General features: G+C 34.2%; 1 long non-coding RNA gene across 1 annotated transcript in view; it reads right to left on the bottom strand.

Annotated features, from left to right (window-relative positions):
• LOC107554385 (uncharacterized) overlaps positions 1–15,931 on the bottom strand; it is a 22,466-nt gene extending 6,535 nt beyond the window's left edge. The window contains exon 1 of the long non-coding RNA XR_001605050.1: positions 15,916–15,931. This is a non-coding gene — a long non-coding RNA (uncharacterized lncRNA). The remainder of the gene's footprint in view (positions 1–15,915) is intronic.

Raw genomic sequence — 15,931 nt, 5'->3', positions numbered from 1 at the left:
GACTCTGGACGATCAGCTGTGAAGTGACGAGACTCTGGACGAGCAGCTGTGATGTTACGACACTCTGGAAGATCAGCTGAGACGTGACGAGGCTCTGGACGAGACACTGGACGATTCGCTGTGACGTGACGAGACTCTGGAAGATCAGCTGAAACGCGACGAGACTCTGGAAGATCAGTTGAGACGTGACAAGACTCTGGACGATCCATTGTGACGTGACGATACTCTGGATGATCAGCTGTGATGTGATGAGACTCTGGACGATCAGCTGTGACGTGACGAAACTCTGGACGATCAGCTGTGAAGTGACGAGGCTCTGGATGATCAGCTGTGATGTGACAAGACTCTGGACGATCAGCTGTGAAGTGACGAGACTCTGGACGATCCATTGTGACGTGACGATACTCTGGATGATCAGCTGTGACGTGACGAAACTCTGGACGATCAGCTGTGAAGTGACGAGACTCTGGAAGATCAGCTGTGACGTGACGAAACTCTGGACGATCAGCTGTGAAGTGACGAGACTCTGGATGATCAGCTGTGACGCAACGAGACTCTGGATGATCAGCTGTGACGCGACGAGACTCTTAATGTATAGATAGTTTTTAGTATTCCAGTGTAAATTATTGTAGTACATCAGTTTAAACAAATGGAAAATTTGAAATGTTGCCTTGGCAGTTAGCTGAAATAAAATTTTATTATATTATATAACTTTTGACCGGTAGTGTACAATATTTGACAGACGAAGAGCCGTTGATCATAAATAGACTATTTATGATTAACTGCTCTTCATCTGTGAAACACTGTTTACTGTTTATTTAAAGAAGTGTGTTCTAGTGAAGAACTGCTCTGTTTTACAGTGAATGTGATGCAGTTTTTTCTCATCGTCCAGAGTCTCATCACATCACAGCTGATCATCCAGAGTGATCAATGTGATCTCTGTGTGACGAATCATAAGGCCGGTCGTAATAACCCATATGTCATATTAGTTATTGGGTTAAGTGCTGTTTGGCAGAGCTGCTTAGCAGAGTTCTGGAGCGTCTCTCGTCTCTCAATCTCTGCCGGCCGCTGTGATTTTAAAAGCACAGCACTGCTGTCAGTGTGAGAAATTACCGTCTGTACAAGCCCTAAAAACTCTTCAGATGTATGAAACATGCCTCAGACGCTCTGAAAGCAGTCATATTTACAGTGCTTAGTGTTTCTGCTCATATTAAATCCCTGAGGTTTGTCTTCTTCTTCGCCGTGACACGTGGATCTGATTTCTCACAACAATATAATTTTCAAAATAACTGCTTTACGTTTGTTACAGTGATTCAGTGTGTGGAAACAGTTCGGTGTCAACAGTAATTACCCACAATATATTTTGACACATAATTTGCAAAAGCTAGAAAACTAAAAGTCTGATAAAACAAATTTTACAAGAAATGTGACTTTCTTTGCTTACTTAAAAGCGTCGTAACTTAATTTAAAACTAATGTTTTTAAATATAAATTCATGACAGAGACACAGATCTTTTTTTCTGATTATTTAGCTGAAAGATTCAGAGAGCCACACTTTTGTAATCTTATCACTATCACTAATATCACTAATAACTACAATAAATTGTTCCAGTTCTGGTTTAAATAATTTTTCAGAAGCTGAAATCTTTTTATTTTATTCCTGTAATTCCATTTCTTCTATCTATCTATCTATCTATCTATCTATCTATCTATCTAGATCTGTCTGTCTGTCTATCTATGTTAACATTGCAATAAAATATGTTTTTAAAATATTATATTATATTATTTCAGTTAACTTTTATTTTAATTCAAGTAACATTTTAATGCTTTTCATTTTAGTTTTAGTTAATTGAATAACCATACCAGTATGCTGATGAAAATACATTATATTCATATACAAAACAGTTTTCAGTTTTTTAAATAAATGATTTTATTTTAATAGGCTAATTCTGCTATATTTTTATCAAATAAAAGCAGACTTGGTGAGCTTAAGACTCAAAAACTCACTCATTCACACACTCACTCACACACACACTCATTCACTCACTCACTCACTCACTCACTCACTCACTCACTCACACACACACACACACACACACACACACACACACACACACACACACACACACACAAATAGTTTACCTGCCCTTGTAAAATATTTATAAACAGTAGTAACATCAGGAAATTATATTCGATTAATTTAGTATTCTTTTATTCTTTCTTTCTTCCTTTCTTTTAGTATTTTTATAACAAAGAATCTCTTCAAGAGTTTTAAAGAGGTTTTCCTCTCGAGGATTTAGAAAGCAATCATATGTGATACTGACCAAACATTTTAAGATTTTACAAAAGTCAAAAGTGTCCTTGACTGAAGACTCACTGCATGCTGTGTACAGTAGTCTTTAAATCACACAATCACAGCGTTCAGATATTAAACAGCTTTACAGTCAGTGAGGGTTTGTTTTGCTGTTGCTCTTCACTCGACATTAAAAAGGTTGAGTGTACATTTAGAAGTGTGTTTTATTTTAAAAAACAGTACAATCTGTGATAAACAGCACAGATATTTTAAGTTTAAAAACTTAATTTGCTTGTCTGATAGATAATTGGACAAGTTTGCTTGTTATTTCATACTCTTGTAAAGTTTAATTTTGAGATTATTATCTTGAAATATTATCTTACTTCTCCATAAAAGTAACATAATATCTGCAGATTTAGCTGCTTTATTTATTTATGTATTTGTTTATTTGAATTAAAAACTTTTTTATGGGTTATGATTTTTCTCTTAATATTTTATTTCTCTTTTTTATTATATATATATATATATATTTTTTTTTTTTCAATTCAATTCAAGTTTATTTGTACAGCGCTTTTCACGATACAAATTGTTGCAAAGCAACTTTACAGCAAATTAGGTTTCTACAATATTTAGTATAGAATTATTTATTATTATTATAGAATTATTATTATTTAGAAATTGTGTGGTGATAGGATGATTTTCATTATCCTATTATTATAATGAAGAAAATGACACTTTTGTTTTTTTGTTAAAGTCATGTGAAAGCTTTATTATGAAAATAATGTCACAATGGAAAACAAACTTAATATCCCTTAATTTTCTTAATGCAAAATTTAACTTCTTAATTCTTAAATCTGGTTTCAAGCTAAAGTGTGACAATGCGTGTTATGCTCTTTTTTTTTTGCATTGCAATCAAGAGAAAGTTGAGAAAATGTTATTTAATGATCATGAAAATAAAGTCAGTGCAAAAAATTCAAATATCCCTTCATTTTAATAATGCAAAATATAATTTCTCAATCCGTCCTTCTAGTTTCAAGCACGTGTCCCCGATGAAATTAATGCACATGATACTTTTTTTGCATTATAATCATGGGAATTTAAAGAAAATTGTCATAAAAATAGTCACAATGCAAAAAAACCCGTAATATCCCTTAATTTTCTTTATGCAAAGTATTTCTTAATTCTTCCTTCTGATTTCAAGCTAAAATGTGCCGTGATAAATTTTATTTATTTTAATTTTTTTGCATTACAATCATGAGAATCATGAGAACGGTTTAATTGTCGTGAAAACATCACACTGCAAACAGTCCCTCGGTTTCTTCAATTCTCCGTCTGAATTGAAGGTGAAATGTGTTTCTGCCATTGACTGCTTCAGCGATGCTGCGAGGGCTCGTAAAGCCTGATGTGTGTGTGTGTGTGTGTGTGTGTTGTGTAATAGCGGACGACGGTGCCGTAAAAAGAAAAGCAGGGCGGTGTGGCACTTAAACAGCCTTCTATTGGTGGAAACAAATTACCCCGATGCTCCGTTTGCTGCTTGTGTTTTGTGTGTTTGAACGGTGGGGTGTGAGTCTGCTTTCCTCACATCTCTGTGTGTGTGTGTGTGTGTGTGTGTTTCTGGCTGGACGGGGGGGAGGGTGGACTGGAATTCCTCTCTGGACTGAAATGGCCACCGTATAGGCTAGTAGTCCATCAGCGCTGTAGAGCGGATCATCCAGAGGGAAATACGGCTGTTATATGGATGCAAGCTGTGCTGCATGGGTGGGGGGCTGGACGAGAGAGAGAGGAATACACTAAGAGAGAGAGAGAGAGAGAGAGAGATTGTGGGGGGGTCTATGAGAAATGGGGGGATGGGTCGCCTAAAGCAAGAACTAGGATTTAAAGCAACAGTACGTGTTTTTCTTGTGTGTTTACACTACAGTACTGCATTTAGTGATGTGGGTAAACCTCCAGCTCATAGGGCACTATGAAATCCGTTTTATTTTTTTTCCCCTCTGGATTCTGTGTCCCCCAGATTTCTGGACCCCGTTTTAATGGTTAAATGTAATTTAATTAATCGAAATCATGAAATCATCGAAATTCATTAAAAGCCGAGCAAAAATGGCATGTTAAGGTCATATGAAACAAGTTTTATTTATTTTTCTCAAATTCCAATTTATTTTAACCAAATTATGTGTGTTCTGTTTTTAATTTTTCCCGAGCCCATTTTAATAGTTTAATTAAATTTTAATAATCAAAAAGTCTAATTTACATTTAGTCATTTAGCAGACGCTTTTATCCAAAGATGAATAAATTAATACAATTATTATAATTTATTATAGGCCTAATATAATTATAATAATTATTATTATTGAATTATTTTATGTATTTATTATTTTATTTTATTTTGAGAAATTCTGTCTTGTGTATTTACATTTTTCCTGGTAATTAATTATTTGCTTGGTAAATAGATTTACATGCATTGTGAATTTTTAAAAAAATATTTCTGAAAAAGATACTTTGAAACAATTTTCACAAAGCATTATTAAATTACAAAGAATAACAACTTGAGATTTTCTGTTGTGAATCTGTATTTTGAGAAGCGCCTAATAAGTTTTACTTGAATTACACATAAAAAAGGCAAGTAACGTTCAATTAAAATGTTGGAGTGCATTAAACGGCGCCAAAACGGCATTTATACTGCAATACAATGGACAGTATTTGAAATCTGAGACTTTTTCATATTAAAGCACAATGCTTATTGCAATTTATTGGATGGGAGGTGCGCTTCAATGTTTCGTCCATTAACTGAACACAGGCTAGAATAATCGATTCTTGGGATTTAAGACATTTTAAATGAGAATCGATTAATATCGAGATATCGCTATTTTTTTTACCCAGCCCTAGACTTCAGTGAGCATCAGTTTTACACAAAAAGCAATGTTTGCTGGACCCTCGACAGTCTCTCTCTTGTGTTCTGCGTTTTGTGCTGTGTCAGATCTTTGTGTTAGAATGTGAAATGTTATCCAAACACAGAGATGGGATGCTGGGATTTGCTCAAATTGCCCATAGTTGACTTTCGGCCCTGGATGAGGAGAATCATTGAATTCATGAATGTGTATTTTCCTCCTGACTTTAAATCTGTTGCAGATACTCGAAACCCACGGTTTAGATCGGAGCTGATTTGATAAGTGAAGATCAAAATGATTGTGTGTCTTTGGCCGTCCGGATTATTACCCATAATTTTGGGCCATGTTTCAATGGTACAGCAGATCGATATGAGCAATAACAAGGAGATTTATTTAAAAGCATGGTTTTCACTGCAGAAATGATATACATTTGCAGGAACGTGTGCGTCGATTTGGAAACGATTTCAAGCAATGATGGATCATCCTGTAACAAGATTAAACAACAGAAATGATTGATTGTGCCAGAGATTGAGAATAATCAAGAAATAGCTTTGTTCGGCTGTTTTGTGTTGCTTAAATCTCTAGTATTCTGGGATTTTATTGTGTAGGACTTTATCGTCTTATGTTGAAATTAAAACTAAGTGTTAGGGGTTTTGTCAAACTAGTTTTGGCATTAATAGTAATGATGCTTGACTTGGCAAATACCAATAATTGTGCCAGAGGTTTGCGATCAATAAATAGCCTTTTTTATAGGTATGTCAGCATTTGTGTGTGTGTTTAAAATGATATTTGCTTTTGGCGGATGCATTTCTTCGACAGCACTTGTGAACTTTGTTTTTCAAGGTCTGTAGTGAATGATCTATCCGCTTCATGTTTTTTTCTTTTTATTTATTTATTTTATTTTGGGAATAAAGAAAAACCAGCTTGCTGTATTTCAGACCATTTTTATATTTATTTTGGGTGGTTAGGGTTATATTTATATGCAAATTTAAGACATTTGCAGGAGCTTGTGCTTGAATTTGGAAATGATTTTAAGGAATCATGGATCATTTGGTTATTATGCTTAAACAATTAATCGATTGCGACAGCGATCATCAAGAAATGGCTTTATTTGGCGGTGTTTCTTTATTGTTTGGCTGTGTGTTGTTTAACTCTGGAATTTTATTACATTTTATGCGAGTTACACATTTAAGTTGAATATTGTCACGAGTTTGGTTAAACCGGTCTAGTAGTAGTAAACCACTTAGCAAACACCACTAACTACGTTGCCAGATATTTATAAGCAATGAACTGCTTTTTAGGTACATTTGTGTTTTTTGTGTGTTATGTTATGTATTGTCCAGTGTGAGTTTAATCAGTTACACATTGAAATTTAATACTGTGGATTACGAGTTTGGTTAAACCAGTTTAGCAGAATTAAAAAACTCAACTAACTAAGCGGAGTAATTGTGCCAGATATTTATAGCCTAATCAATAAATGGCTTTTTAAGTACGTTTGTGTTTTTTGTAAGCACTTGTGAACTTTGTTTTTCAAGGTCTGTAGTGAATGATCTATCCGCTTCATGGTTTTTTCTTTTTATTTATTTATTTTATTTTGGGAATAAAGAAAAGCCAGCTTGCTGTATTTCAGACCATTTTTATATTTATCTTGGGTGGTTAGGGTTATATTTATATGCAACTTTAAGCATAAGAGGGCAAATTTAAGACATTTGCAGGAGCTTGTGCTTGAATTTGGAAATTATTTTAAGGAATGATGGATCATTTGGTTATTATGCTTAAACGATTAAAGTAATCGATTGCGACAGAGATGAAGAATAATCAAGAAATGGCTTTATTTGTCAGTGTTTTTTTTTTTTTTATTGTTTGGCTGTGTGTTGTTTAACTAAATTATGCGAGTTACACATTTAAGTTGAATATTGTCACGAGTTTGGTTAAACCGGTCTAGTAGTAGTAAACCACTTAGCAAACACCACTAACTACGTTGCCAGATATTTATAAGCAATGAACTGCTTTTTAGGTACATTTGTGTTTTTTGTGTGTTATGGGAACACATTTTGACGTTCTTTTTCCAAGCTGTTTTATGGATCATTTATCTGCTTCGTCCTTTTTCTTTTATTTATGGACCGCTGGCAATAAAGAAAAGCCAGCTTGCTGTATCTCATGTCTTTTTAGTTAGTTTTATATTTATGTTGGGTGATTTATATATTTATATGCAAATTTTCATGCAAAATGTGGGTGCATTAAGTTCATTAATGGCTAATTTGCCATTTGCAAAAGCTTGTACTTTAATTCAGAAATGATTGATAATGATGGATCATCCTGTAACAAGATTAAACAATTCAAATGATTGATTGTGCCAGAGATCAAGAATAATAAAAACAAAAAAAGCTTAATTTGGTATTTCAAAGTTTTTGTTTGGTTGCGTATTGTCCTGTGTGAGTTTAATCAGTTACACGTTGAAATTTACGAGTTTGGTTAAACCAGTTTAGCAGAATTAAAAAAAACTCAACTAACTAAGCTGAGTAATTGTGCCAGATATTTATAGCCTAATCAATAAATGACTTTTTAAGTACGTTTGTGTTTTTTGTGTGTTGTGTGAACACATTTTTGACTTATTTCTTCAGCATAATCCGTTTCGTTTTTTTCTTTTATTTAGAGACTCTTTGGAATAAAGCAAAGCCATCTTGCTGTATTTCATATATTGTGTATATTTATATGTAGGTGCTTGACGTTGATGTAAATGTGAGCTTTAAAGATGATCAACCTTCATTTATGAGCTGGAGAGTTGGTGTTATTGAGTTCAGAATGAATGAAAACGTCTGAACGACTGATGATGAATCTGCACGCTCGTATTCCTCTTCCTTGCGTGTCGTTGTTCTCTGAGGGCCGTTTTCAGGGTCTCGTGTTTCATTCGGATGATCCATTGAGTGTCGTATTTACACTTGTGTAATTGCTAATGAAATGCTTGCTTGGCAAGTCTCGGGTAATTTCCCAGGTTTGTTATTGTTGCCGATTCTATTATTTTCTTAAATGAGGCGACCGTGTTTTGAAGAGAGCAAAGAGAGATTGCGGTTGCAGTCGCGTGCTGCAGAAACATCTCGCTGTTCTCGTGCCGTTTGTTTGCCTGCTCAGATAACTCTTATCTGGGCCGAGCTGCGCAGTCGGGATGCCGTACGCAAACAGCGATATTCTGCAGGCCTTATCTCTCGCACGGGCCTTGACGTGCATCATGCGGTGCTCGTGAACACGCCGAGGGTTTTGTTTAGCCTGGGCTTAGTTTAGCTCAAATATTACTGGGTTGCGTATGTTTACAGTGCAGCAGACTGTGTTACAGTAATGGCAATTCCAGTTCCTCAAGTGCTGAGCTCAGACAGTTGAAACACTAAATCTGCATGCATTTTATGCATTGATTGTTGGGTGCCAATGCATTGGTCAAATTAGCCAAAATATTGAATAAATAAACATGCAATACACCTTGAGCACATGTGCGCAAATGTGTGCATTTGAACTCTGCAGCACTTTCTGCTGAATTTCATGTAGATCTATATATTCATTAAAGATTTGTCACATGCTGTGAGAAGAAGTTCATTATAAGTTCATGCGAGTTCAGACATTAGCATACTTTAATGGCCTGGAATCACATTTCAGACCGACACATGCATTTGTTTTTTTTGCATTCTCTGCATTGATTCTTAACTGTAAATATGCATAATAGTAAATGTGTTAAATATAGTTAAATGTGTTAAATAAACTTTAAGAAAAACATCTGTTAAGTTTATGAATTTCCTTTATCCCTAAATCCCACGGTGCATAATTCAATATGCGAGTGTGGAAAATGAATATGGAAAATTTCTTCACGTTTTTCTTATTTTTTGGTCTATTTGCCTGGAGAGAAGGACTGCATATTTAAATGCATACACACATAAAGGCATACCTTTTTTTTATTTTAAAGGAAATTAACGCTTTTATTCAGCAAGGACACATTTAAATTGCTCAAAAGTGACAGTAAAGACATTTCTAATGTTTCAAAAGATTTATGTTTCAAATAACGGCTGTTCTTTTGAAATTTCTGTTCATCTGTGAATCCTGAAAAATAAATGTATGACGGTTTCCACAAAAATATTGTGCAGCACGACTGTTTTCAGCATTGATAATAATCAGAAATGTTTCTCGAGCAGCAAATCAGCATATTATACTGATTTCTGAAGATCATGTGACACTGAAGACTGGAGGAATGATGCTGAAAATTCAGCTGCGCATCACAGAAATACATTACATTTTTACAGATTTTCACATTGAAGAAATATTGCAATTTAAAATAGTTTTCTCAGTTTTTCCTGTATTTTTGATCAAATACAAATAGACTTAGTGTGCAAAAGAGACTTCCTTCAAAAATTAATAAATATTTCCAACTCCAAACTTATAAACGGTAATGTATCTGTTAAAAGTTAACTTATAATACTCTAGCATAGTAGTTAAACTGAATTATGACTGAAATCAGCTCTATTGCACAGTGATAGATGGATTTGGCTCAGAAGTGAAGAAAATGAAAAGTGTAAATCAGTCTGAAGTCAGTTCCTGTGTAGTTTTATTTATTGCATTGTTTTTTCATGTCGAGTGTTGGCGTTTCAAGGTAATTTCAGGTTTTAGTCTGTCATTGAGATGATGGCTGAATGTCTGCATCATTGTGAGCGACCATGTTTGTTTCTGGCTCCTATAGAAAAGCCCAGAAATGGTGTCAGCAGACGATTGATGGCTCTCATGCTCTGTTCTGCTGAGAATCAGCGAGCTCTTTGGGTGTGTTTTTTGTGTCCGTCTGTGTATTTGTGTCCCTTTCTGTCTGTGTTTGTGTCGGCGGGGCCGGGGCCCGTCTGCTGTAGCCTCCCGGCCCTACAGTGGCCCCCCTTGGCTTTTGTGTGAGTCGGTCTGTGCTCAGATGTGCTGTTTGTTGAGATCTGGCCTCACGCTGAGGTTACAGGGTAATGACACCATCTCCGTCTGTTTCTTCTGATTCTAGAGATGTTTTAAGCTTGTGTTTTACTTGCATGGTAAAAGTGAGCAGTTTCATTTTTTTTCTACCGACACACTACAGCAAAAGATAGAAATAACTGACTTAAAACCATTTTCTAGCTGGTGAAATTACTAGTGTTCTAATAAATTTGGCCGCCACTGTAAATAATGTTGTTTCATGCACAGACCGATCATTTCACGTCATAAGACCCCAATATATATAGTCAGGGCTCAAGAGCCTCAGGTAGCCTAATAATTTTGTGTTGCATGCTTTGACTCTCAAAGTGACTGTAGTTATTGACTTGCATTTTATGAATCACTAAGGACCACGGTTTCAGCTAAAATCATCTTTACTGTTCTATTAAAGAAAAAAGTCTTGGATGGCCTTAGGTAAATTTATGACATATTTAAATTTTTTGGTGAACTATCCTTTTAATACAAGGGTAGGCCTGGGCGATGTCCCTAAATCTCGAAAAAAAAAAAATTGAATATTATCCACTTTTTCATCTCACGTGTGACACCTGAAACGCTTCAGAAGTTTCTAGATTGGCAACCGTATTTAAATACATAACTGATTCTGAAAATATGAAGTTTTGATGTTAGGACAAAAACAATCCAAACTCTGATGATATTCAATATAAATCCTGACAATATCTGCCGTATACATACGAAAAATCTCCAGCTCCACAGCAAACTTAAAGAAACCTAAAGAAAACACTTTAAAAGTACGACAAGAATTATCAATGGAATCGTATGTTTAGGCATTTATAAAATGTTTAAAAATATAAACGTGTTTCAAAAAATGTTTGAAAACAAAAAAAAAAGTCTTAAAAAATGTTTAGAAGCATAAAAATGTGTTTAAAATGTACAACCTTTTGAAATTATTACTAAATCTTCAGAAGAATTACCGTGATAATAATGGTAATATTCAATGCACGATTATATTGTGAACTCTTTTTTTTTCCACTTCAGAATAACGCACACTGATGAATCATTCATAATAAGACCAGGATTAGGGCTGCACGATTAATCGAATGCGATTGTCACGTGCATTTTGCTAGTAAAGCCGGTTCTGTGATCAGCAGTAAATCATCACCACGTGCTTTCAGATGGAGCAGCATTTACTACACAGAGCCGTAGTTCACTGACAAGCTACGCAAAAAAATCGCAGACGATTTTATTGCGCGATTATGAAATCGAAGAAATCGTTCGTGATAATGACAGCTGTTTGCATAGCTTCTCAGTGAACTACGGCTCTGTGTAGTAAATGCTGCTCCATCTGAAAGCACGTGAAAATACCACATTTAATAACATGCATTTTTTAAATATGTTTTTAGCAACGTTAAACACATGTTTTAAAATGTTTTTGTTTCAAAATGTGTGGTTTATAAACCTTTTTAAATGTTTGTTTTTGTTGCAACAATTTACATAATTGTAAACATTTTCCTAAACAATTTTTTTTGTAATAATTTGCAGCACATTTAAACATTTGTTTATAAAAAATTTTTAAAACATGTTTCTTAGCAACAATTTAGATGTACATTTTTACAAACCTTTTTCCTAAACACATTTTTATTTTGTTTTAAACATTTTTAAGCTCATTTTTGTTTAGTTATAACTACAAGTTGTAAAAAAAGTTGGAAAACGCATTTAAAAAAACATTTGTTTTAAACACCTTTTTTTGTTTTTAAACATTTTTTAAGTAACAATTTACAACCATGTTGTATATTTTTAAAACCCAATGTAAAACCCATTTGTATGTTTTTAAACACTTTTAAAAACCAATTTAAATTGAATCCCTACAAAATCTAACCAGTTTCTGAATAAGAACCGAATCTCAGTTTCCAGTTCTTGCAAAGTTGCTAATCTCAGGCTTATTTCCAGAAAACGGTTTCAAAAAGTAAAGTTTCAAATTCATGTGCATTGGTATTTATTTAACTGCTTTTTTTTTTAGACTGCTGTATAATAACCATAACACACAAATAGTACATAAATTGCTTAAAAAGTACAGCATGCCATGAATGCAATCGAAGTCACTTTGGATAAAAGCATCTGCTAAATGCATGAATGTAAATGTACCAGTCTCAATCAGTGCAGTGTAAAAGTCCTTCAGTTGCATGTAGGAGTATCACAGTGTTATTTAATGAAGTGTGATAATCTCAGACGTGTGTATTGTGATTATGCGTGTGATTAGCGTGTTCTGTGTTGTATGCAGTAGTGAGTATAGACTGTGGCTCATCAGATGCATCTCGTATTATCATGCAAAACATGGTATCTTTATCATGTCTACACTCATGCAAATGCTGTTTGGGGTTATGAGATGCAAAGGAATCTCCACCTTCAGGATGCCGGAGTGTGTTTGGACTCTTAATTCAGTGAATAAAGCTGCTTGGAAGATCATGAAGTATAAATGTAACGCAGTTGAGAGATTCATATTGAGATGTGTGTTTTTGCTGTGAATAATGTAAAGGATGAAAGGTTGCAGACCTTGATCGGACTCCATCCAAAACTTTCTCTTTTCATCAGGACTCGGTTTAATGGCCGGCTACGTTTCATATCGCATGTTTGTTTTAAAACGGAGATGATGGATTGTGAATCAATGCAGACTTCATTTGTGTTTTCTTTAGTGATTTTGTGATTTAGGTCTTCACTTGTAGTGGGTTAGCAAATCATTATTTATTTCTAAGATCTTTCTAAAAATAATCTAACATTTTATTTAAAATAAAATTTAATATTAAGTATTACAAAATTCACTTTTTAAATTATTTGCCTTTTCCCATTATATATTTTTAATTTAATTTGTACATTTTATTTATAATTTTGATATTATGAATTAAAATAATTATTTAATTATATATTTCAAATATTATTTGTGTATGTGCTTTTTATTTTTAACAGTTGTTTTTGTTTATTGTTTATTTATTTTATATTTATTATTTTTTCATTTAAAAAACATTTTCATTTTCTGTATCTTATTTTAGTTGACAAGTTAACTAGATGGTAACAGCGAATATTAAATTACAATTTTCCTTTTATTTTAATTTTTTTCTTATTTTTCTTTTTCATTTTATGAATTAAAATAATATTAATATATGTTTAATATAACATTTGTTGTATGTGCCTTTTTTCTTTATCAATTGTTTTTATATTAACTTTTATTATTTTCATTTAATTTTATTTTCTATATATTAAATAAACACACTCTAGTTAACTAGATGGTAACAATTCAAATGTATTAATTCTAAATATTTTATTTGAATTATTTTGTCTTATTTTTTATTTTAGTTAATATTATTTTTGTAATTATGAAGTAAAATAATATTAATTTTATTTTTTTAATAAAATATTTTTTATCTATCAAATATTTTTGTCTATTTATTTATTTTATATTGACTTTATATTTTGTTGCTTTTCATTTTAAAATGTTTGATTTTCTATGTTACATTATCAAACATGAAACATTGAACGTGTTCTGGTGTCCCGATGGGATATATTATATTTATATTGTAGAACAGCATCAATAAAACCCCTTCCAAAAGCTGAAAAAAGAAACTTTTTTTTTTTTGGAGCTGGCGGGAGGAATAACTACTGAAATTGTAGATGAATCACTGAGTCGCTGCAGTCAGTAACGTGCTCGTCCTCGTGTGATCGATGGGGAATCCAGCAAGATATAAGTAATTAGCCGGAGGCCCAGAGCCCTTATCTTTCCTCTCTTGAAGACTCGGAGGGAACGACTCATCCTTGACCTCCGTCACGCCGCTCCGGCTCTCGTAAGCAGCAGGATTTAGGAGCAGGTAAATGTCAGAGTCATAAAACAGGCCCAAGTCCTTGTTCTCCTTCCTCAAGAAATGTTCTTGAGACGAGCTGCGCTTCTGTTTCACGTCTCAGATCCTGGATTCAGAGTGAGAGAGCCAGCGGACCTTAAAGGCACAATATGTAATTTTCGCCACTAGAGGGTGTGTATTCATAATAAACAGAGGCAAAGGTGTAGTTTGATGACGCCGTGACTGAGTGAGGAATCATGGGAGTTGTGGTCTTTATCCGCACAGCCGCCGCAATCCGACGGGACTCAGGCAGAAATCATGTTCATGGAAGAGCTAATGATTTATTAACGGTAAAGCAGCTTTACAGAAGACAATAGTGTCATTATTCAGATGAGTTCAGATCAATAACCGCGTAAATGTTCATCAGTTATGAATTGCGGTGTGTTTTGTCAGAAGTTTTCTGTGGTTTCGTTCTCTCCGGCTGCACAGAAGCTCTCGGACGCTTCGTTTGTTCGGCGTGTGTTTTGCGGTTTCCTCGTCTGGTTTTAATTACGCTCCGAGCTCTCGTCAGGAATGTGGAGGTGGTTTTGGAGAACCGTGTTCTGCTGTAAACCGCATTAAATTCGCCGTCTGTCAGCACTCTTTACATGAGAGCGAATGCAATCAGTGTTTGTGTTGCATTGGCTGTAAACGTCTTGATTTCGGTGAGAATGATCAGTCTTTCTGTGTTTGTGTTGACGCGCGCCGCTCTGCCCTCTTACAAACCTCATCAATTACACGCTAATGAGGAAACAGTTACTGTCGCTGTGTAATTAAAAGAAGGGAATGCGTTTACAGTCTCGCGTTCAGGAAAGATTGGTCTGGTGTGTGTGAACTAGGGGTGTGCGATATTGATCAAAAATAATATCTCTATTTTCTGGGATTTTATCGATAATGATAATTAGACGATATTTTGCTAAATATTTGATATTCTTCATATTCTGTGTGGTGGTCAGTTCACACTGATAGAAATTAATCTTTTCCAATACGTTAAAATTGATTTTTACCTTTTATACAGCCATTTATGTAAAAGTATGCATTTATCTTTTGAGTCAAATTCTTACATTTATTCAGTGAATGAGAATAAGATGACATTTGGGCTGTTACCAATCAAATTAAATCGGTATCAATATAATTCATCTTTGCAATGCAGAGGAGAAACATAAGCTGCATCTGAAGTGGCATTTAGATGTTTACGCACTGTTTAATGCAGGACATGAATGCATTTAACCTGCAGTTACAAATGCATCAATAATATTTTGATATATTAAACATAAAACGTTGAATACTGATATTTAAAATTATTTAAATAATAAAAGATACTCTGAATGTGAAATTAAAAGCGCCAGCAGGTGGCAGCAAGTCACTGTTAAGAAGTGAGTCATTGCGACTGAACCGAATCATTTAAACGGTTGATTCATTCAGGAACGAAACACCGTCATGTTGCTCAGAGACACAAAACCGCACTGTAGCTGTGTTTGGAATTATTTTTGTTGTCGAAATAGCAGGAAATATGGCGTCTAAAACATTTCTCATTTGTAAGTCGCTTTGGATAATTGGTACATGTACATTGGTGTGTGTCATTGTTCAGTGTGTGCTGTGGGTCATTTTTTATAAATTCAGTTATTATTGTGTCTTGTGGAGAATAGCCTATATAAACATATGTTATGTGAAATAGCTTATTCAGGATAGTATTAAACAAACAATAACATGCAATTTTCATGATCCCTCTTATTTTGTTAAAATTATTAACATTGTGCATATTGTGCAAGGGGCATGTAAATTTATGAGCACAACTGTATATATATTAGGGCTGTCAAAGTTAACGCGTTAACGCAAACTGATTTTAACGGCACTAATTTTATTAACGCAGTGCACATTTTCTGTTTGACCCGCTGCCTAGCCTGTAGTTGGAGAAATGGAACAGTGTTGCCAACTTAG

Source organism: Sinocyclocheilus grahami, unplaced genomic scaffold (assembly GCF_001515645.1).
Source record: "Sinocyclocheilus grahami isolate Dianchi unplaced genomic scaffold, SAMN03320097.WGS_v1.1 scaffold499.1, whole genome shotgun sequence".
NCBI classification, from domain to species: Eukaryota; Metazoa; Chordata; class Actinopteri; order Cypriniformes; family Cyprinidae; genus Sinocyclocheilus; species Sinocyclocheilus grahami.
This window is presented reverse-complemented; position numbering and strand designations above follow the sequence as displayed.